The following is a 22,482-nucleotide window of genomic DNA, read 5'->3' as shown; positions in this document are numbered from 1 at the left end:
ACTTTGTGCAGTTCAGTTCACTGCAGTCCGAACAGAACAGCAAGGATGGCCTAACGTTAGAGTACACCTCCACTCCCCTTCCTGTAACACAGATTCAGTTTTTACCCTCTATTTACCTCTCTTAAAGACTCTATCTCTCTCTCTCTCCCTGTCTGACCCACCAACCTACCAGATCAGATGACCTCCTCTCCCTTCCATACCTCCAGGAGGGGAGGGCTTAACCCTAGTTAATGAATAGATCTTTAGATGATCCGTCACGGGGAAGCCTGGCCTGCCTGTAATGATTGAAGCCGTCGATGATTCTGCGTCAGCAAGGCTGACAGTCAGGGTCACACACACCACACCGCCCCTGGGTGTGTGTGGATGTGTGTGTGTCCAGCATGGTGCAGTCAAAGTTTGTTTGTGTGTGTGTGTGTGTGTGTGTGCGCACGCGCATGCATGCATGTCACGTCTTCTTTAAGTACACAGGGTGACACGGCAAAAGTGCAGAAACAGTGCGTCAGGGATTCTTTTAAAGTTTGGGACTTCAAGGGACCTCGAGGAAGCGTGTGTGTGTGTTTTGGGGCAGTGTGCGTGTGATCTTTTGGGTAAAGTGTGTGCCAGTAATTGTTTAAAGCACATTAGGTGTGTGTGTGTGTGTGTGTGTGTGTGTGTGTGTGTGTGTGTGTGTGTGTGTGTGTGTGTGTGTGTGTGTGTGTGTGTGTGTGTGTGTGTGTGTGTGTGTGTGTGTGTGTTCGATTAAGGTAATGTGTTTTTGGCAGAGGCTGTAGTAGAAAGACCATTAGAGAGATCTCTCACTCTCTTACATTGGCTCAACTGTGACGCCCTTGAATTTCCTCTGTGTCCCCATAGCCTTACATGTGCTGCCTTACATTGGCCGCCTCTAGGCTCTTCTATAATACAGTAGTGTTGTGTTGTCGAACATAGAGCTAGTGATGGAGACTACTCCCAATCCTTCCTGCCTCCCATCCCTTTCCACTAGCCGCACAAAACCATGCACGCACATACACACACCTCCCTGCCTCCCATCCCTTCCTCCTACCATAAACCATGTGATGGTTAGATGGATTATATCCCTACCATCACAAGTGATGGATTAACTGAATGCATGTTTTTAATCAACCTACAGTATGCCATTGATTCCTCTGGTCTTCAGACCAATGTGATGGTGTGTTTCATGACTTCCTGCTCACGTTTCCATGGTGTTTTATTGATTAGGCTTAACTGATCAGGAAACGGATAATTGCCTCTCCCCTCTGCTCTCCTCCCCTCCCCTCTCTCCTCTCCCAGGTTCTGGTAACAGCTCTATGAGCAATGACATGCGCTGGCTACCACTTCATAACCAACAGACTACCCCTCTGTGTGCGTCGACACCATGTGTGCCAGGCACGATGCCATATGCCCGGGCATGACCTGACACCAGATAGACAAGCGCCAACTCTCCTTCCCAGACGCCTCGTACAACGTGGTCCTGGAGAAGGGCACCTTGGACGCCATGCTGGTAGAGCAGAAGGACCCCTGGATAGTGTCCTCGGATGTGTCCTTATTGCCCAGGTGCTGAAGGAGTTACGAGGAACTGTACACACACACACACACACACACACACACACACACACACACACACACACACACACACACACACACACACACACACACAGGTTTAACAGATTTAAAAGCCTCATATCTTCATCTCCTGTCTGTGTTTTTGAAATTGTATTCATTATGGATCCCCATTAGCTGCGGCCAAGGCAGTTTATACAATTTTAAAAACATTACAATACATTCACAGACTCAGGCCCCTCCTCCACCACTACCACATATCTACAGTACAAAATCCACGTGTATGTGTGTGTATAGTGCGTATGCTATCGTGTGTATGCATGTGCCTGTGCCTATTTTTGTGTTGCTTCACAGTCCCCGCTGTTCCATAAGGTGTTTTTTAATCTGTTTTTTTTTTAAATCAAACTTTACTGCTTGCATGAGTTACTTGATATGGAATAGAATTCCTGGACTCAAACCCAGGTCGTCTCGTTATAGTATCGGTACACACCTTAAGGCTAGAATCCTTAGTTGCGACATCTATTTTGGGACGAATAAATAAATTATACTGCATATACCTGTTGATTCTTGAAGAATATAACTTATAAATGCCTCATGAGCTTTGTTCAACTGTCGCACACCATCAGCACCTGAAATATACGCTTGTTTTACTTCAATGTTTGTGGACAAGGTAAATGTAAACAAACACTTTTTAGCCTCAATACATGGTTAATGTTGATATCATGGATGGTTAGTCCTTGCATCCATAGTCCTGTCTATGTATTTGAGAGTGTACATTTCTCCAGGCCCATCCCTCAGCGTTTTACTGAAACAGAAGCGGGGTGCCCGCTTTGTTATTGTTTCAATTAAGGACGCTAGCTTTAAAGGACATTGTTAGCTCACTGAGCTAAAGGCTAGCCATCGGTCATTCGGTCACAAGACCACACAACTACAAGGTTGCAGACACACACACATTGCAATCAGACAACCAACCCTAGGAATGTGATTGCACTAAAACAGAGGACCGTGTTCCTCCTCTGCCGGTGAGGACGTCAGAGATCGTGGGCTCCTGTATTCACATAGTGTCACCAAAGCACTTCCCTCTAACCAGTCAATGTGAAGCACCATTCAGCAGGTATTTTACACTGGGACGTTATGACAATCCCAGCCCTTCACACACACACACACTTGATCCTGACTTACTAGAGGATGTGAGACAAGCATTTTGAAATGGAGAAGGTGGCACCTAAACTTGTCCAATAATGTTTTGCGCCGTGACGACTGAATGATCAGCTCTTTACAGTTTTAAAAAAATTGTTTAAGGACACTTTTGAAAACAGGGAATGGTCTGTCAAAACACTACACACAATTAGCACGACACTTCACTTTTTTTTTTTTTTTTTTTTTTTTTTCATACCAAGGTGGCTTAGCAGTTCAGACGTATTTTTCCGTGTTGTCGTGTCGTGTCCTGTATATATATATATTTACACCTTTTCTTCACATATCTTTTATTTATTTTATTATCCAAGAACTCAACTACAAAAGCTTTCCTGCAAAAGCTTTCCTGCAACCCGCTTCACCAATTACAATAAGTACTATTTACCTCAATCTGAAAATCCATCGTGGAAGATAGCCAGGGGCTAATTCAGAAGCTAGCCTGAAAGCTAATCCAGAAGCTACTCCGATAGCTAGCCAGAAGCTAATCTGTAGCTGCCCCGAAATTAGCCGGTTTGCTGGCTAGCGTTGGTGTTTCAGCTGCCCACGTTTTTGCGGTCATCAGCTATTCCTCTAGCTCGATAATCTACCGGCACTTTTGTGCAACGCGACTCGGACCGGAGCATTCCGGGACTTTTTTTCTCTCAGTTTCCCCGGATTCCAACCGCAGCCTCTGGACACTTGCACCTTGATTTCGCAGCTAGCTAGCTGCATACCGTGTGACTATTGGCTTACGTCGACCCCGGAGCTAACTCAAATCATGCTGGAGCTAGCCAGCTGAGGAGTTCCATCACCATCCGGACCCGCTTCTTTGTTGCTGCTGCAGATACGGAACCCCACCGGGCCTTCACGACTGACTGCCGACGTTATCTGCCCGAGGGATTTATCCAACCGGCACCTCCGTCCCGGCGTTACCTGAACGCTCATCTGAGGCCCGCTAATCGTTAGCTGTCTTATCGGCTGCTATCTGAACAAAACCCCACTACACGGAACCTACCGACGGAAACGCACGAGGTATCTACAAACAGACCTCCATCCTATGCTGCTACCGATAGCCATATACCCGGCCAGCTGTCTGGATCGCCACGACCCCAACCAACCTCTACTCACTGGACCCTTATTTATCACTCGATTAAGCTTGCCTCTCCTTAATGTAAATATGCCTTGTCCATTGCTGTTCTGGTTAGTGTTTATTGGCTTATTTCACTGTAGAGATTCTAGCCCTGCTCTCTATACCATATCCAACCCTGCAGTTCCACCACCCACATATGCGATGACATCACCTGGTTTCAATGATGTTTCTAGAGACAAGATCTCTCTCATCATCACTCAATACCTAGGTTTACCTCCACTGTATTCACATCCTACCATACCTTTGTCTGTACATTATTCCTTTAAACTATTTTATCGCCCCCAGAAACTTCCTTTTACTCTCTGCTCTGGTAGCTCTAGGCGACCAATTCTCATAGCTTTTAGCCGTACCATTACCCTACTTCTCCTCTGTTCCTCTGGTGATGTAGAGGTGAATCCAGGCCCTGCAGTACCTGGCTCCACTCCTATTCCCCAGGCGCTCTCTTTTGATGACTTCTGTAACCGTAATAGCCTTGGCTTCATGCATGTTAACATTAGGAGCCTCCTCCCTAAGTTTGTTCTGTTCACTGCTTTAGCACACTCTACCAACCCGGATGTTTTAGCCGTGTCTGAATCCTGGCTTAGAAAGACCACCAAAAATTCAGACATTTTTATCCCCAATTACAATATTTTCAGACAAGATAGAACGGCCAAAGGGGGCGGTGTTGCAATCTACTGCAAAGACTGCCTGCAGAGTTCTGTTATACTATCCAGGTCTGTTCCCAAACAATTTGAACTTCTACTTTTAAAAATCCACCTCTCTAAAAACAAGTCTCTCACCGTTGCCGCCTGCTATAGACCACCCTCTGCCCCCAGCTGTGCTCTGGACACTATATGTGAACTGATTGCCCCCCATCTATCTTCAGAGCTCGTGCTGCTAGGTGACCTAAATTTGAACATGCTCAACACCCCAGCCACCCTACAATCTAAGCTTGATGCCCTCAATCTCACACAAATTATTAATGAACCTACCAGGTACCACCCTAATTCCGTAAACACGGGTACCCTCATAGATATCATCCTAACAAACTTGCCCTTCAAATACACCTCTGCTGTTTTTAACCAAGATCTCAGCGATCACTGCCTCATTGCCTGCATCCGTAATGGGTCAGCGGTCAAACGACCTCCACTCATCACTGTCAAACGCTCCCTGAAACACTTCAGCGAGCAGGCCTTCCTAATTGACCTGGCCGGGGTATCCTGGAAGGATATTGATCTCATCCCGTCAGTAGAGGATGCCTGGTCATTTTTTTAAAATGCCTTCCTCACCATCTTGAATAAGCATGCCCCATTCAAGAAATTTAGAACCAGGAACAGATATAGCCCTTGGTTCTCTCCTGACCTGACTGCCCTTAACCAACAGAAAAACATCCTATGGCGTTCTGCATTAGCATCGAACAGCCCCCGTGATATGCAACTTTTCAGGGAAGCCAGAAACCAATATACACAGGCAGTTAGAACAGCCAAGGCTAGCTTTTTCAAGCAGAAATTTGCTTCCTGCAACACAAATTCAAAAAAGTTCTGGGACACCGTAAAGTCCATGGAGAATAAGAACACCTCCTCCCAGCTTCCAACCGCCCTGAAGATAGGAAACACTGTCACCACCGACAAATCCACTATAATTGAGAATTTCAATAAGCATTTTTCTACGGCTGGCCATGCTTTCCACCTGGCTACCCCTACCCGGGACAACAGCACTGCCCTCCCCTCTGCTACTCGCCCAAGCCTTCCCCATTTCTCTTTCTCCCAAATACAGTCAGCTGATGTTCTTAATGAGCTGCAAAATCTGGACCCTTACAAATCAGCCGGGCTAGATAATCTGGACCCTTTCTTTCTAAAACTATCTGCTGAAATTGTTGCCACCCCTATTACTAGCCTCTTCAACCTCTCTTTCGTGTCGTCTGAGATACCCAAAGATTGGAAAGCAGCTGCGGTTATCCCCCTCTTCAAAGGGGGGGACACCCTTGACCCTAACTGCTACAGACCTATATCTATCCTACCCTGCCTTTCTAAGGTCTTCGAAAGCCAAGTCAACAAACAGATTATCGACCATTTCGAATCACACCACACCTTCTCCGCTATGCAATCTGGTTTCAGAGCTGGTCATGGGTGCACCTCAGCCACGCTCAAGGTCATAAACGATATCGTAACCGCCATCGATAGGAAACAATACTGTGCAGCCGTATTCATTGACCTGGCCAAGGCTTTTGACTCTGTCAATCACCACATCCTCATTGGCAGACTCGACAGCCTTGGTTTCTCTAATGATTGCCTCGCCTGGTTCACCAACTACTTCTCTGATAGAGTTCAGTGTGTCAAATCGGAGGGTCTGTTGTCCGGGCCTCTGGCAGTCTCTATGGGGGTGCCACAGGGTTCAATTCTTGGACCGACTCTCTTCTCTGTTTACATCAATGATGTCGCTCTTGCTGCTGGTGATTCTCTGATCCACCTCTACGCAGACGACACTATTCTGTATACTTCTGGCCCTTCTTTTGACACTGTGTTAACAACCCTCCAGGCGAGCTTCAATGCCATACAACTCTCCTTCCGTGGCCTCCAACTGCTCTTAAATACAAGTAAAACCAAATGCATGCTCTTCAACCGATCGCTGCCTGCTCCGGCCCGCCTGTCCAACATCACTACTTTGGACGGCTCTGACTTAGAATATGTGGACAACTACAAATACCTAGGTGTCTGGTTAGACTGTAAACTCTCCTTCCAGACCCACATCAAACATCTCCAATCCAAAGTCAAATCTAGAATTGGCTTCCTATTCCGCAACAAAGCATCCTTTACTCATGCTGCCAAACATACCCTTGTAAAACTGACCATCCTACCAATCCTCGACTTCGGTGATGTCATTTACAAAATAGCCTCCAAAACCCTACTCAATAAATTGGATGCAGTCTATCACAGTGCCATCCGTTTTGTCACCAAAGCCCCATATACTACCCACCACTGCGACCTGTACACTCTCGTTGGCTGGCCCTCGCTTCATACTCGTCGCCAAACCCATTGGTTCCAGGTCATCTACAAGACCCTGCTAGGTAAAGTCCCCCCTTATCTCAGCTCGCTGGTCACCATAGCAGCACCTACCCGTAGCACGCGCTCCAGCAGGTATATCTCTCTAGTCACCCCCAAAACCAATTCTTCCTTTGGACGCCTCTCCTTCCAGTTCTCTGCTGCCAATGACTGGAACGAACTACAAAAATCTCTGAAACTGGAAACACCTATCTCCCTCACTAGCTTTAAGCACCAGCTGTCAGAGCAGCTCATAGATTACTGCACCTGTACATAACCCATCTACAATTTAGCCCAAACAACTACCTCTTTACCTACTGTATTTATTTATTAATTTATTTTGCTCCTTTGCACCCCATTATTTCTGTCTCTACTTTGCACTTTCTTCCAATGCAAACCAACCATTCCAGTGTTTTTTTTTTTTTTTTTTAGTTTTTATTTTACTTGCTGTGTTGTACTCACTTCGCCTCCATGGCCTTTTTATATTTTTATTTATTTATACATATATCTGTTTGCCTTCACCCCCCTTATCTCACCTCACTTGCTCACATTGTATATACTGTAGACTTATTTTTTTATTTTTTTCACTGTATTATTGACTATATGTTTGTTTTTACTCCATGTGTAACTATGTGTTGTTGTATGTGTCGAACTGCTTTGCTTTATCTTGGCCAGGTCGCAATTGTAAATGAGAACGTGTTCTCAATTTGCCTACCTGGTTAAATAAAGGTTAAATAAAAAAAAATAAAAAAAAACTTCAGATCATTTGCAAAACGGAACACTTTTGTCAAAACTATACACGACTTCATAAAAATGATATTTCGTTACCAAACGAAACACACACATTTCATTTGACTTCAATCTTTTTGAACCAGTTACACACTGCTGTTGCTAACCTAAAACACTTTTAGCAAGTCTAATTGTCAGTGATTAGAGTAGTGTAAATGAAGTACACAGAGAAAGTGCAACTAGACAAACACTACACAAGACCAATGCTGCAGACTGAGGAAAATATCATTTATTTCTCTCCATATACACAAATCAGTCAACATGGAGAATCACAACAAAACATGTCCCAGTTTTCATGCTACTACAGTAGTCAGAACACTGTTAGCTCAGCAAACAGACAAACATAAAATACTGTATCCAGTACAGGTAACAATTACAGTAAATAACAACAACAAACAGAAAAAATTATCTGAAATAAATTGACATTATTGTACAGAAAATACTACAGTAAACACACTATACATTATCTCTTCGCCTAGCTGGATCTGGCCAGAGAATTTTATCAACATCACAAGCAATATCGTCATTATCAAGACAACGCGGGAAGAACCGTCTTGAATGTCGAATCCATCCTTGCACAGCTGCGGCGTCGACTTGGTCACAGGCGTCCTCCATGGCCTGAATGAGGGGTCCCTGAGCCTGGGGCTGGAGATCGTAAACCTACCACCGCCATGCAGAGAAAAACTCTTTGATAGGGTTTAGAAACGGAGAGTATGGTGGAAGGTATAGTACTGTCAACTGTGGATGGTGTTGAAACCAGTTCTGGACCAAAGCAGAGCGGTGGAATGACACGTTGTCCCCAGATGACCGTGTATTGCATCTGGTGCATTTCATTACCTGCTGTGACGCTGTGACGATGTGGTGCAATCGGTCCAAAAATGCGAGAATGTGAGGTGTGTTGTAAGGGCCCATTTTGGCATGACGGAGGACAACCCCATGCTGTGAAATGGCAGCGCAAAGGGTGATGTTACCGCCACGTGGCCCTGGGACATTGATTATAGCCCTGTGGCCAATGATATTTCTGACTCTCCTTCTTGCTTTTGTGAGGTTGAACCCTGCCTCATCAATATATATGAATTCATGCATAAAGAAGTCATGTGTGCAGTATGCAACATCACAGTGCTAAAGTGAACAATACAAACCTCCACATACTCATGCCGCAGCCGTTTGACCCTCTCTGAATTCCGCTCAAAAGGCACTCAATAAAGTTATTTCATTTGAACCTGATGTCTTTTCAGGATGCGTGCCAGTGTTGACTGAGAGACCTGATGGACATTATTGAAAATGGCATGGTCACCGATAATGTTGGCTTGTAGTTCTGAGCCTGATAGCATTATTGGCCAAAACCATGTTCATTATCTTTCTCTCTTGTTCTTGTGTGAATATGGGCCCCCTTCCTCCTTGTCGTCCCGACCCTCAATCCTATGTAGAGAATAATACATGTAACTTACTGTACAATGTCACAGGAAGGGGTATCACAAGTGCTGATATGGTGCATACAATAAGCGGCTGATTACTGTAACTGTAGACAGATCTTCTTTTACCTGTTTTCCTGTCGAAAAGTCCTTATGACAGATGCCACTGTATATCTGCTAAGATTTGGCTGAACTCTCAGTCCAGCCTCCCTCAGCGTCAATCCGTGGTTCACAACATGGTCTACTAGTGTTTCACGAATGTCATTTGATAAGTTTGGTCCTCTTCTTCTTTGTGCACGTTCTCCTCCTGCTTCAGGTCTTCCTTGACCTCTGGCTCGGCCTCTGCCTCTTCCTCTACCTCCTTCTCTGTGTACTCCTCCTCTCACCCTCACTCTTCTTCTGACTCCTTCCATTGTGGTTGAAGGCAGGTGAACCTACCTGCTGCATTTTTATAGTGCTTAAACCTGATTGGTGTGTCTACAATTTAGCAATCATGTGTTTGTGCACCTGATGGCTGTGTTTAACAGTGCTTTGGAATTGCAAGGAAGTGACATCATGATATACTTCTGTGTCTGGTGTATACAAGTGTGTTTAGTGTTTTGCAAATAGTGTGAAGCTGACAATGTACTTACAGTTGTGCAAAGCTAGCCTTGTGTTTTGCTCCTTGAGTGTAAGGTTTTGCTAATTGTGGGAAAAGTTACATTTTAGTGTGTAAGCAATCGTAAAAAAACTGTAATGTGCCAAGTATAACGCTAACGCGATACCGTCTTTGGACCGGGTCACAGATCACATCATGGGTCCGTAGCGTGTGGACAACAGTAGCATGACATTGAATGTCACAACTGTCACAGCAACAACAAAAAGTATTATTGTTCATGTTGAATACAGATAGGGGAGATCGGGGAAATTGTATCCAGTGTTAACACCCTGAACTTCTCCAAACAGGAGAAAGCTAGACAAGGTAGGATGGACTGAGAGTAGCTGAGGGGCGGGTATACAAGTTCAGGTTCTATAAGAGTAATGACTGAAAACACAATTTATAATGTATAAGTAACATCTATCTATCTAGATGTAATGTATATCAAAATATGAATTTACTTTATCCTTGTTACGTAACTACTGTAAAATAATATGTATAATAATAGTGACATGTACAGTTTGTAAAATGCTTGTGGAATATAGATGTAACAACAAAAGAAAACGCTGTAAAAGAAGAGGGAGGCCCCTCCCCTAATAAAATTTTAGAAACTACAGTGATGAAACTCAGTACTCAGTACATTCCTAGTAGGAAAAGACAAGAGCGAGTGTTCTTTTTTGTTGTTGTGACTTTAGGGGGAAGTTTGTTCCACAATTTGGACACGCCAGTAGCCACACGTCAGTACACTCAGTCCACAGCCCAGAGGGGTGTAGGATTACGCACATTACAGCATCTCACAACAGAGTCTAACAGCAGGTGATACCACATCCTCCCCCTGCTCCGTTCCCCCCACCCCCCTAAACACACACGCACCACTCCACCACCACCACCTGACCGTGTGGAACGTTTATTGGCATATAATTGTCTTGGGCCGTCCTGAGTAAATGATACCCTCATGGTGTACAGGAAGCTGACATCTATTGTAGTATATAGTTGAATATGAAACACAGGATCAGGTTCATCACTTATCAGCTGATGGACGTCCGTCCTGCCTGAGTTGTCAGCAGGGGGCTGTTTCCAGAGAAGTCTAGAACACGCATGCATACGTACACACACAGACACACATACACACACACACACACACTGTTTTTAATCAGAGACCTGAGTCATTGGCCTGTCTATTCAGACAGCATGCAAATTAAGGGAGTATGAAAGGACTGGAAGGACAGATGGGAGGATTGTCACTCTCTCCTCTTTCGGACAACCTTCCTCTGAACTCAGTCACTCACAGGGCCTGTTTCCACCTGCCCAGATTAGAATGCTCCAGTCAGAATAATAAACCTGTATTTGATCGCTTCCTCTCTCGCTTCCTCACTCACCTCCTCTCTCTCGCTCCCTCTGACCTGCCTCGGCTCTCCCTACTCGCTCACCTTCCCACGTTCCACTTTTTCATTCCTTCCCTCACCTCCTCTCTCAGCTTCTCTCCTTCTTCACATTCACTTACTTCCTCTCTCACCCCCCCCCCCCCCTACTCTTCTTACATCCCTCTGAGTCGTGTGTGTGTCTGTGTGTATTTGTTTCTTCATCGGTGTACTTGTGTATGTGGTGTGTCATTTGAGCAGGGTTAGTGAAGGTGCAATGCACTTTCTCTGCTCCTCTCCACATCATGCCTCCCTGTCTGTCTCTTTCTTTTTGTTTTCTCTCTCGCCTCTAGCTCTACCATCCCTCTGCAGCACCACAGCTGTCACAATTCAACCCAAATGTGAGTGTGTGTGTACTTGTGAGAGCTGGCTAATGAGTGTGTATACTCCTGTGTGTGTACGCTGTGTGTGTTATTGTGTGTATACATGGGGGTGGGAGTGTGTGTGGGTGTATAGAATGTGCTTTGATCATGGTGAAGCAAACACCCCTCATTAAGAGCGGAGGGGGTGAGAGAGAAAGCGAGGGAGTGAAAGATGGAGAGAGAGAGGTGGACATTGTCAAAGAAGGGAGAGAATCACCAGAATTGGTAAAGAGAGAAAGGGAGAAGAGATGTCAAGAGACGGAGAGGGGGGCTGTCAAGAGCGGTCGAGGAGAACATGTAAAGGATGATAGAGAGAAGAGCAAAGCCTAAGATGGAGATGAGAAGAGACGGGAAGGATAGATGGAAGAGTATATGTGCAATAGGTAAAGATACCTATTCCTGAAAGACACGTGATTATGCACATCACAGGGACTCAGTGAGAGACCCCCAAAGAAGACTCTCATACCATGCTGACACTCACTCAGTATGGATGGAGGGAGAGACAGAGAGATGGAAGGGGAGAGAGAGAGAGAGAGTTGGAGGGCAAAGAGTGATACTGTGTGACAAAGAGGAGGCTGCAGACAGAGAAAAAGAGAGAGACGGAGAGAGAGAGAGAACGAGAGAACGAAAGAGAGAGAGAGAGTGAGGGGGAGATAGAAACCAAGACTGACAGAAAGCTAATGAGCAGTGAGCCAGTGTGATATGGAGGGGAGGAAGGTAGCAAGGGAGAGAGGGAGGGAGAGAGGGAGCACAGCACACTTTCATCTAGAGTCTGCTTTGAGAATGTTTCATCATAAAAGCAAAAATAATCTTAAAAGGAAAAAAAGGGGAAACTCTCTTGGAAATTCACAAAATGGCGTCAGCAAGAGAGCGGGGAAAACAGAATAGACTATACCAGCAAAGGAAAAAAAGACGGAGGGATCCAGAGAAATTAAATGGGAGAAAAAGATGGGGATATAGAAAAAGCTATGCTGTCCCAATAGTCTTAACAAGCTTCAGCTCCTCATCTCCCTCTCTTCATGACTACTGGTCGAACAACATGGTTAAAATATACACTGTATATACAAAAGTATGTGGACACCCCTTCGAAAGAATGGATTCGGCTATTTCAGCCACACCCGTTGCTGAGACGTGTATACAATCGAGCACACAGCTATGCAAACTCCATAGACAAACAGTGGCAATAGAATGGCCTTACTGAAAAGCTCAGTGACTTTCGACGTGGCACCGTCATAGGACGCGAAGGATTTACTGCAGCAACCGGACCAGGCCCAAATCCCCGTCATTCGCATGAGGAATACCTGGGACGCAGGTCAAGGTGCCTTGTAAGAATTTGTTGGCGAGTGGGTAACACGCTTCTACCATCTGTCCTATTGGCCAATGTGCAATCAGTGGTGAATAAACTGGATGAGCTCCGTTCAAGACTATCCTACTAACGGGACATTAAAAACTGTATTATCTTATGTTTCACCGAGTCGTGGCTAAACGACGACATGGATAGCATAAAGCTGGCTGGGTCCATCGGTCCATCGGCAAGACAGAACAGCTGCCTCCGGTAAGACAAGTGGTGGCGGTCTGTGTCGATTTGTCAACAACAACTGGTGCGTGAAATCTCCGAGGTAGAGTATCTCATGATAAGCTGTAAACCACACTATTTACCTAAATAGTTTTTATCTATATTTATCATAGCTGCCTATTTACCACCACAAACCGATGCTGGTACTAAGACCACATTCAACGAGCTGTATAAGGTCTGAGCAAACAAGAAAATGCAAATCTAGAGGCGGCCCTAGTGGCCGGAGACTTTAACCTGTCTAGGATGAGGGTGCCGCTAGCGGCACTCCCCCCCCCACCCCCACTGAAAAGGCAGAGCCGCGAAATTCAAAAAAAATATTTTTTTTAAATATTTAACTTTCACACATTAAAGTCCAATACAGCTAATGAAAGACACAGATCTTGTGAATCCAGCCAACATGTCCGATTTTTAAAATGTTTTACAGGGAAGACACAATATGTAAAGATGTACATCTATTACCTAAAAACACATTAGCATAATCCACCATCTTTTATTTGTCCACCAACACCAGTAGCTATCACCAATTCGGCTAAACTAAGATATTTATAGCCCCTAACCAAGAAAAAAACTCATCAGATGACAGTCTGATAACATATTTATGGTATGGGATAGGTTTTGTTAGAACAATGTGCATATTTCAGGTAGATGGCATAGGTTACAATTGCACCCACCGTCACAAATGGACTAGAATAACTACATAGAGCAACGTGTTTACCTACTTACTAATCATCAAACATTTCGTAAAAATACACAGCATACACTAATCGAAAGACACAGATCCTGTGAATACAGACAATATTTCAGATTTTCTAAGTGTCTTACAGCGAAAACACAATAAATCGTTATATTAGCATAGCACATAGCACATAGCAGCCCAGCATTGATTCTAGCCAAAGTGAGCGATAACGTCAACATCGCCAAAATATATTATTTTTTTCACTAACCTTCTCAGAATTCTTCAGATGACACCCCTGTAACATCACATTACAACATGCATATACAGTTTGTTCAAAAAGGTGCATATTTAGCCACCAAAATCATGGTTAGACAATGTGAAATGTAGCCCAGCTGGTGAGAAAATGTCCGTGCGCCATATTAGACAGTGATCTACTCTTATACATAAATACTCATAAACGTGACTAAAAAATATAGGGTGGACAGGGATTGATAGACAATTTAATTCTTAATACAATCGCGGAATTACATTTTTTAAATTATCCTTACTTTTCAATACAGTTTGCGCCAAGCGAAGCTACGTCAAAAAACATGGCGTCCTAAGCCACTAACATTTTTCGACAGAAACACGATTTATCATAATAAATTGTTCCTACTTTGAGCTGTTCTTCCATCAGTATCTTGGGCAAAGGATCCTTTCTTGGGTCTAATCGTCTTTTGGTGGAAAGCTGTCCTCTTGCCATGTGGAAATGCCAACTGCGTTCGGGATGAACTGGAAGCGTGCACAGCTATTCACAGCGTTTCAGAAATAAATGTCCCAAAATCGCACTAAACGGATATAAATTGCTATAAAACGCTTTAAATTAACTACCTTATGATGTTTTTAACTCCTATATCGAGTAGAAACATGACCGGAGAAAGATTACTCCCAACACTAATGCTTGGAACAGGTGCGGGTCGGTGTCCTCCACGCGCATGACGCACCAAGAAAAGACTTGCTAGCTACAGGGTTTTTTAATTTATAGTGCCTGTGAACGCGCAATCGACCCCATTCAAATCGTCATCACGTAAAGGCATCCAGGGGAAGACGTAAGCAGTGTCAGTATACTCATAGCAATAACAGTGCCCTTTTAACTGACTCCAGATCAGGGGCCAACATTTCTGAAATCTGACTCCATGTCAGGGAAATTGCTGTAGAATGGGTTCTGTTCCACTTAGAGACAAAATTTAAACTCCTATATAAACTATAGACTGTTTTCTATCCAATAATAATAATAATATGCATATTGTACGATCAAGAATTTTGTGGGAAGCCGTTTCAAAAATTACACGATTAGCATAAATAGTGACAACAGCGCCCCCAGCCTCAACAGGTTAATGCAAGGAAACTTAAATCCGTTTTCCCTCATTTCTTCCAGCATTTTACATGTGCAACCAGAGGGAAAAACAACTCCAGACCACCTTTACTCCACACACAGAGATGCGTACAAAGCTCTTCCTCGCCCACCATTTGGCAAATCTGACCATAACTCTATCCTCCTGATTCCTGATTACAAGCAAAAACTAAAGCAGGAAGTACCAGTGACTCACTCAATACGGAATTGGTCAGATGATGCAGATGCTATGCTACAGTACTCTTTTGCTAGCACAGACTGGAATATGTTCTGGGATTCATCCAATGGCATTGAGGAGTATACCACCTCAGTCACCGGCTTTATCAATAAGCGCATTGACGACGTCGTTCCCACAGTGACCGTACCCCAACCAGAAGCCATGGATTACAGGAAAGATCCGCGCTGAGATAAAGGGTAGAGCTGCGACTTTAAAGGACTCTTATAATGAATCCCGCTATGCCCTCCAACGAACCATCAAACAGGCAGAGCGTTGATACAGGACAAAGATTGAATCCTACTACACCGGCTCCGACGCTCGCAAACTATTATGGACTACAAAGGGAAGCCATGCCGCAAGCTGCCCAGTGACACGAGCCTACCAGACGAGCTAAATTACTTCTATGCGCGCTTGCCTCGATGAGAGTGTTGTGGAAATTCTACACAGGGACACTCAAAGTCAATCTTAAATGAATCAATGTTTTATTAACAGTTAATTGGAGAGGTTCCAACAAACTTGATGCACCATAGTGCACGTCTGTCAGGAGCTCCCGTGGGGTAGTCCCGTTAGTTCTCTTATATACTTACACAGACAAGTTATGTTTGCATGATTTAGCTTATTTATTATTCATAATTAATTCATAATTAACATTTTGTTTCATGCATGTGACGACCAATACCTCACAAGGCTACTTCTCTCCAAGCTGAGACCTTGAAATGGAGATGTTCCTTTGTTTTCAAAACAACACTCTGGGCATACTGCCAAATTGCAGATACTGATAGTAAGGATTGGTTCAATCAGTCACTTGCATGAACACAGAAATAGGTTACTAGAAAAGACATATCACATTTACTTTAGTATTCAGACCCTTTACTCAGTATTTTGTTGAAGCACCTTTGGCAGCGATTACAACCTCAAGTCTTCTTGTGGATGACATTACTTGGCGCACCTATATTTAGGAAGTTTCTTCTCTGCAGATCCTCTTAAGCTCTGTCATGTTGGATGGGAAGCGTCGCTGCACAGCTATTTTTAGGTCTCTCCAGAGATGTTCGATCAGGTTCAAGTCCGGGCTCTGGCTGGGCCACTCAAGGACATTCAGAGACTTGTCCCAAAGTCACTCCTGCGCTGTGTGCTTAGAGTTATTGTCCTGTTGGAAGGTGAACTTTTGCCCCAGTCTGAGGACCTGAGTGCTCTGGAGCAGGTTAACATCAAGGACCTCTTCGTACTTTACTCCGTTCATCTTTCCCTTGATCCTGACTGGTCTCCCAGTACCTGCCGCTGAAAAACATTCCCACAGCATGATGGTGCTACCTCCATGCTACAACGTAGGGATGGTGCCAGGTTTCCTCCAGATGTGACGCTTGGCATTCAGGTCAAAGAGTTCAACCTTGGTTTTTATCAGACCAGAGAATCTTGTTGCTCATGTTCCAAGAGTCCTTTAGGAGCCTTTTGGAAAACTCCAACGGGGCTGTCATGTCCTTTCTCCTGAGGAGTGGCTTCTGTCTGGCCAGTCTACCATAAAGGCCTGAATAGTGGAGTGCTGCAGAGAGAGTTGTCCTTCTGGAAGGTTCTCCCATCTCCACAGAGGAACTCTGGAGCTCTGTCAGAGTGACCATCAGGTTCTTGGTCACCTCCTTGACCAAGGACCTTCTCCTCTGATTCCTCCTCTGATTCCTTTGATTCCTCTGATTCCTTCTCGCTGGTTCCAAACTTCTTCTATTTAAGAATGATGGAGGCCACTGTTTTCTTGGGGACCTTCAATGCTGCAGACATTTTTTGGGGAATCCTTCCACAGATTTGTGCCTTGACACAATCCTGTCTTGGTGCTCTACGGACAATTCCTTAAACCTCATAGCTTGGTTTTTGATCTGTATTTTTTATATCTTAAAAAGAAAAATGTAACCTTCATTTAACTAGGCAAGTCAGCTAAGAACAACATCTTATTTACAGTGACTTCCTACCGGGAAACTGCCTTGTTCATGTGCAGAACGACACATTTTTACCTTGTCAGCGAGAGGATTCGATCCAGCAACCTTTCGGTTACTGACCCAACGCTCTAACCACTAGGCTACTGTTATCTGTGGGACCTTATATAGACAGGTGTGTGCATTTCCAAATCATGTGCAATTAATTGATTTTACCACAGGTGGACTCCGATCAAGTTGTAGAAACACCTCAAGGATGATCAATGGAAACAGGATGCACCTGAGCTCAATTTCGAGTATCATAGCAAAGTCTGAATACTTATCTAAATAAGGTATTTCATTTTTTTATTTTTTTTTATACATTTGCAAAAAAATATAAAAAACTTTTTTCACTTCGTCATTATGGGGTATTGTTTGTAGATTGATGAGGAAAACTTTTTTGTTTTATCAATTTCAGAATAAGGCTGTAAAGTAACAAAATGTGGGAAAAGGGAAGGGGTCTGAATACTTTCCGAACGCACTGTATATTGTGCAAGTTAAAAGAGCTTTGCAGTACTATTCGGCCTATGATATGAATGATATGGAGGATGTACTGTTCTTGCGTGTTAATGTGTAGGAGGTGAATGTGTTTTTTTATTCCCTTGAGACATAGGGAAATAAGTTGTGTTCAGGGAGAGAGTTGAGTTATTGACTCAACTGGTGGGGGTCGGGCATGCAGAAGACTGGCTGGGTGGGTGGTCTGGGTGAAATTGGACATAGAAGATCTCAATGACAATCAAAAAGGAATTTGTTCATTTGTTAGGCTATTGGTTAAAGGTGCAACACAATATTGATTAATGAATTATCATTGATCTACTGTCGTTCAGTCTTATCAATCACATGTTCAACAAGGGTCTCTTGCCTAGCTTGATGACTGTGGGGATTCTTGCTTACTTTTTGTTGTTCTGAATAGAGGCGGAGAGAAGGGCCATGGGTCATATTGGATTGTGTAGAAATTCAGGAAATTAGTTTTAGATGCCCCCAGAACTGGGAAGACCCTCATACCCCCCGCCAAGTTATGTCCCCCAAACTTGTAAAAACAAAAGTCGTGCCCCAGTGTATAGGTATGGTATTGAGTCCTCTACAGTCTTTGTGTAAGTCAGCTTACCGTCTGCCAGAACTAAATGCACAGAAAGAGAGACGGTTGGGGGTAGTAAGACATGGAATTCATCTAAACTTGAACATTGGTTAAGTTGGTTGAGTACACAATGCCTACAGACTCAGTGTTACACACTCACACATACTGTATACATACACTTACCCACAGATGTATCATTCAAACATTTTACTCTCTTATCCTTCTCACTCACTCTTTTTCTCTCTCTGTCTCATTCTCTCTTACACACACAGACACACACACACACACACACACACAGCAGAGAGAGGCCACGGCGTGCTGAGGTGTGAAATGTATTTCACAGCCTGACACGCTCCATGAATCACTCCCGCCGTTGCTATAGCAACCATTTATGGGACATCGGCTCCGAGTAACACTTTTAATCGCTAACCTTTAGTCCGCTTTGAAGTGCTCCACGGCAGGGACGTTGTCTTAAGTCCACGTGAAAGTGCCCTAAAATAAGGAAGACAGACTGTCTTTAGTTTTAACTCAGTATTGCAACCTGAAACTTGGTATCATACAGTCGGAAGTTGTTCTTTTGGGAATGATGTCTGCAGACCAGACCATTTCAAGCATGTATCACCTTTTTCCTCCTCGGCAAGCAGAAGGAAAAACTGAGAAAAAGAAGGATGTGAAATTCAGACTAGCCATCCACTGTCTTTTTGTATACTGTATGTCTGGGTCGACTGCATACGCCATTGGCTCTGTGCTTGTGGTGTGTGTGTGTGTGTGTGTGTGTGTGTGTGTGTGTGTGTGTGTGTGTGTGTGTGTGTGTGTGTGTGTGTGTGTGTGTGTGTGTGTGTGTGTGTGTGTGTGTGTGTGTGTGTGTGTGTGTGTGTGTGTGTGTGTGTGAGTGTATGTGCTTTCATGTTGTCTGTGCGTATGTACAGTATGTCTCTATCTGCGGCTTATGGGTTGAGGGTATGTGTGTGTACGTATGTGTGTGTTAATGTGGCTTATGTGTACGTCTTGTGTTGGTACCTAAGCCAATCATTGTGCTAGTTAATGAACAGATCAGAGCTACAGGGTCCTGATGGACCCCTTACGTAACACTGTCACTAATGCAACACTCCGACCTCTAGACAGAACCACCAGCACCTTCACTACCACTAACACTGTCACCTCCCCCACCGCTCCCCCTCTCTCTCTCTGGCTCTCTCTCTGCCGCTGTTGATCAACGAAAGGGGAGAGGGAGGTCATAGGCAGAATGAAAGAGAGAATAGGTAATCAGAGAAATTGGATGCTGGGAGGAAGAGAAGGAGATGAGGAACACTGACTCTATAGATAGACGTTATTACACAATAGTGTTACATGACCTACCCCGCTTGGAGTGTCTGGTGTGATGATGTCATACTGAACCAGTGAACCATCAAGGGACTGATTTACAGAGTACCCAGGCAGGTCACCCGTGATACAAGTCAGTATCCGACATCCATCCACGTCTAAGGACGTCAGGAGATGCCGTGGAAACCGGCCGCTAATGGAAAAAGTCAGCGCTGTCACCTTCGAGTAGGTTTCCGTTTTGCTAGGGTGTTGTGGATGAGGATGGTGGACAGGTGTAAGCGTCTGGTTCTGGTGCCAAAGCAACTTTCTGGTGCCAAAGCATCCAAGCGATAACGTTGAACACCGGCCGGCCACCAGGGGCAACAGACAGACCTGTTACCTTCATAAGCACCTGCCTCCGGTGCCAAAGGTTGCATGTTCAAATTCAGTGATAGGAAGTTGTTTTTTATATTTTGGTTTTAAGCCTATCTCAAACCTTAACCCTTACCTTAACCATTCTGAGTTAATGTTTGGGGTTAAGGTTTGGGATAGTTTTAAAACAAAAAATCTCAAAAATAACTTTCTATTGCTGGATTTGAACATGCAACCGTTGGCACCGGAGGCAGGTGCTTATGAAGGTAACAGGTCTGACTGTTGCCCCTGGTGGCCGGCCGGTGTTCAACGTCATCGCTTGGATGCGCGTAAGCATCTGCCTCCAGTGCCAAAGCTTGCATGTTCGAATCCAGCGATAGAAATTTGTTTTGGCACCAGAGGCAGATGCTTACGCACATCCGCCATCCCTGTCCACAAAAGCCTAGTAGAAACTTACTTGAAGGAAACAGCGCTCACTGTTGTCCCTAGTGGCCGGTTTCTACATCATCTCCTGATATCCTCAGACATGGATGGACGTCCAATACTGACTTGTATCAAGTGTGACCTGGCTATGCTGTGTGCGTTTGTGCATTTCCCGCTCCCCATAAGGACTAATACTTTTTTAAGCTTAGGGGTTAGGCTTAGGGTTACAATTAGGTTAGGGTTACAATTAGGTTAGGGGTTAGGCTTAGGGCTACAATTAGGTTAGGGTTACAATTAGGTTAGGGGCTAGGCGTAGGGCTACAATTAGGTTAGTGGTTAGGCTTAGGGCTACAATTAGGGTTAGGGTAACAATTAGGTTAGGGTTACAATTAGGTTGGGGTTACAATTAGGTTAGGGTTACAATTAGGCTTAGGGTTACAATTAGGTTAGGGTTACAATTAGGCTAGGGTTACAATTAGGCTTAGGGTAACAATTAGGTTAGGGTTACAATTAGGCTTAGGGTTACAATTAGGTTAGGGTTACAATTAGGTTAGGGGTTAGGCTTGGGGCTACAATTAGGGTTAGGGTTACAATTAGGTTAGGGTTACAATTAGGTTAGGGTTACAATTAGGGTTAGGGTTACAATTAGGTTAGGGTTACAATTAGGTTAGGGTTACAATTAGGGTTAGGGGTTAGGGTTAAGGTTAAGGTTAGGTTTAGGGTTAGGGGTTAGGCTTAGGGTACAATTAGGTTAGGGTTACAATTAGGGTTATGGGTTAGGCTTAGGGTTACAATTAGGTTAGGGTTACAATTAGGGTTAGGGGTTAGGCTTAGGGTTACAATTAGGTTAGGGTTACAATTAGGGTTAGGGGTTAGGCTTAGGGTTACAATTAGGTTAGGGTTACAATTAGGGTTAGGGGTTAGGATTAGGGTTACAATTAGGTTAGGGTTACAATTAGGTTAGGGTTAAAATTAGGGTTAGGGGTTAGGATTAGGGTTACAATTAGGTTAGTGTTACAATTAGGGTTAGGGGATAGGGTTAGGGTTACAATTATGTTAGGGTTAGGGGTTAAGGTTAGGTTTAGGGTTAGGGGTTAAGGTTAGGTTTAGGGTTAGGGATTAGGGTTAAGGTTAGGGTAGGGGTTAGGGTTAAGGTTAGGTTTAGGGTTAGGGGTTAGGGTTAAGATTAAGATTAGGTTTAGGGTTAGTGGTTAGGATTAAGGTTAGGTTTAGGATTAGGGGTTAGGGTTAAGGTTAGGTTTAGGGTTAGGGTTAAGGTTAGGGTTAAGGTTAGGTTTAGGGTTAGGGTTAGGGTTAGGGTTAGGGAAAATCGGATTTTGAATGGAAATAAACGTTATGTCCCCACAATGATAATAAAACATATGGTATGTGGGCTTGTATTGCTTTCATGTGTGTGTGTTTCTATGTTCCTCTTCCTCTGTGTGTGTGTCTCTACAGTATGTTCCTCTGCCTCTGTGTTGTTCTCTCTACAGTATGTTCCTCTGCCTCTGTGTTGTTCTCTCTACAGTATGTTCTTCCGCCTCTGTGTTGTTCTCTCTACAGTATGTTCCTCTGCCTCCGTGTGTGTGTCTCTACAATATGTTCCTCTACTTCTGTGTGTGTGTCTCTACAATATGTTCCTCGGCCTCTGTGTTGTTCTCTCTACAGTATGTTCCTCTGCCTCTGTGTTGTTCTCTCTACAGTATGTTCCTCTGCCTCTGAGTTATTCTCTCTACAGTATGTTCCTCTGCCTCTGTGTTGTTCTCTCTACAGTATGTTCCTCTGCCTCCGTGTGTGTGTGTGTCTCTACAGTATGTTCCTCTGCCTCTGTGTTGTCCTCTCTACAGTATGTTCCTCTGCCTCTGTGTTGTTCTCTCTACAGTATGTTCCTCTGCTTCTGTGTGTGTGTCTCTACAGTATGTTCCTCTGCCTCTGTGTTGTCCTCTCTACA

At 44.2% G+C, this 22,482-nt stretch overlaps 1 pseudogene; it reads left to right on the top strand.

Moving 5' to 3' along the window:
• The window catches only part of LOC129824430 (EEF1A lysine methyltransferase 4-like), a 92,953-nt pseudogene extending 90,841 nt beyond the window's left edge, over positions 1–2,112 (top strand).
• Positions 2,113–22,482: the final 20,370 nt, after the last annotated feature.

The sequence above is a fragment of the Salvelinus fontinalis genome, chromosome 26, assembly GCF_029448725.1.
Source record: "Salvelinus fontinalis isolate EN_2023a chromosome 26, ASM2944872v1, whole genome shotgun sequence".
Taxonomy (NCBI): domain Eukaryota; kingdom Metazoa; phylum Chordata; class Actinopteri; order Salmoniformes; family Salmonidae; genus Salvelinus; species Salvelinus fontinalis.
Note: the sequence above shows the minus strand (reverse complement) of the source record. Positions and strands in the feature narration are given on the sequence as shown.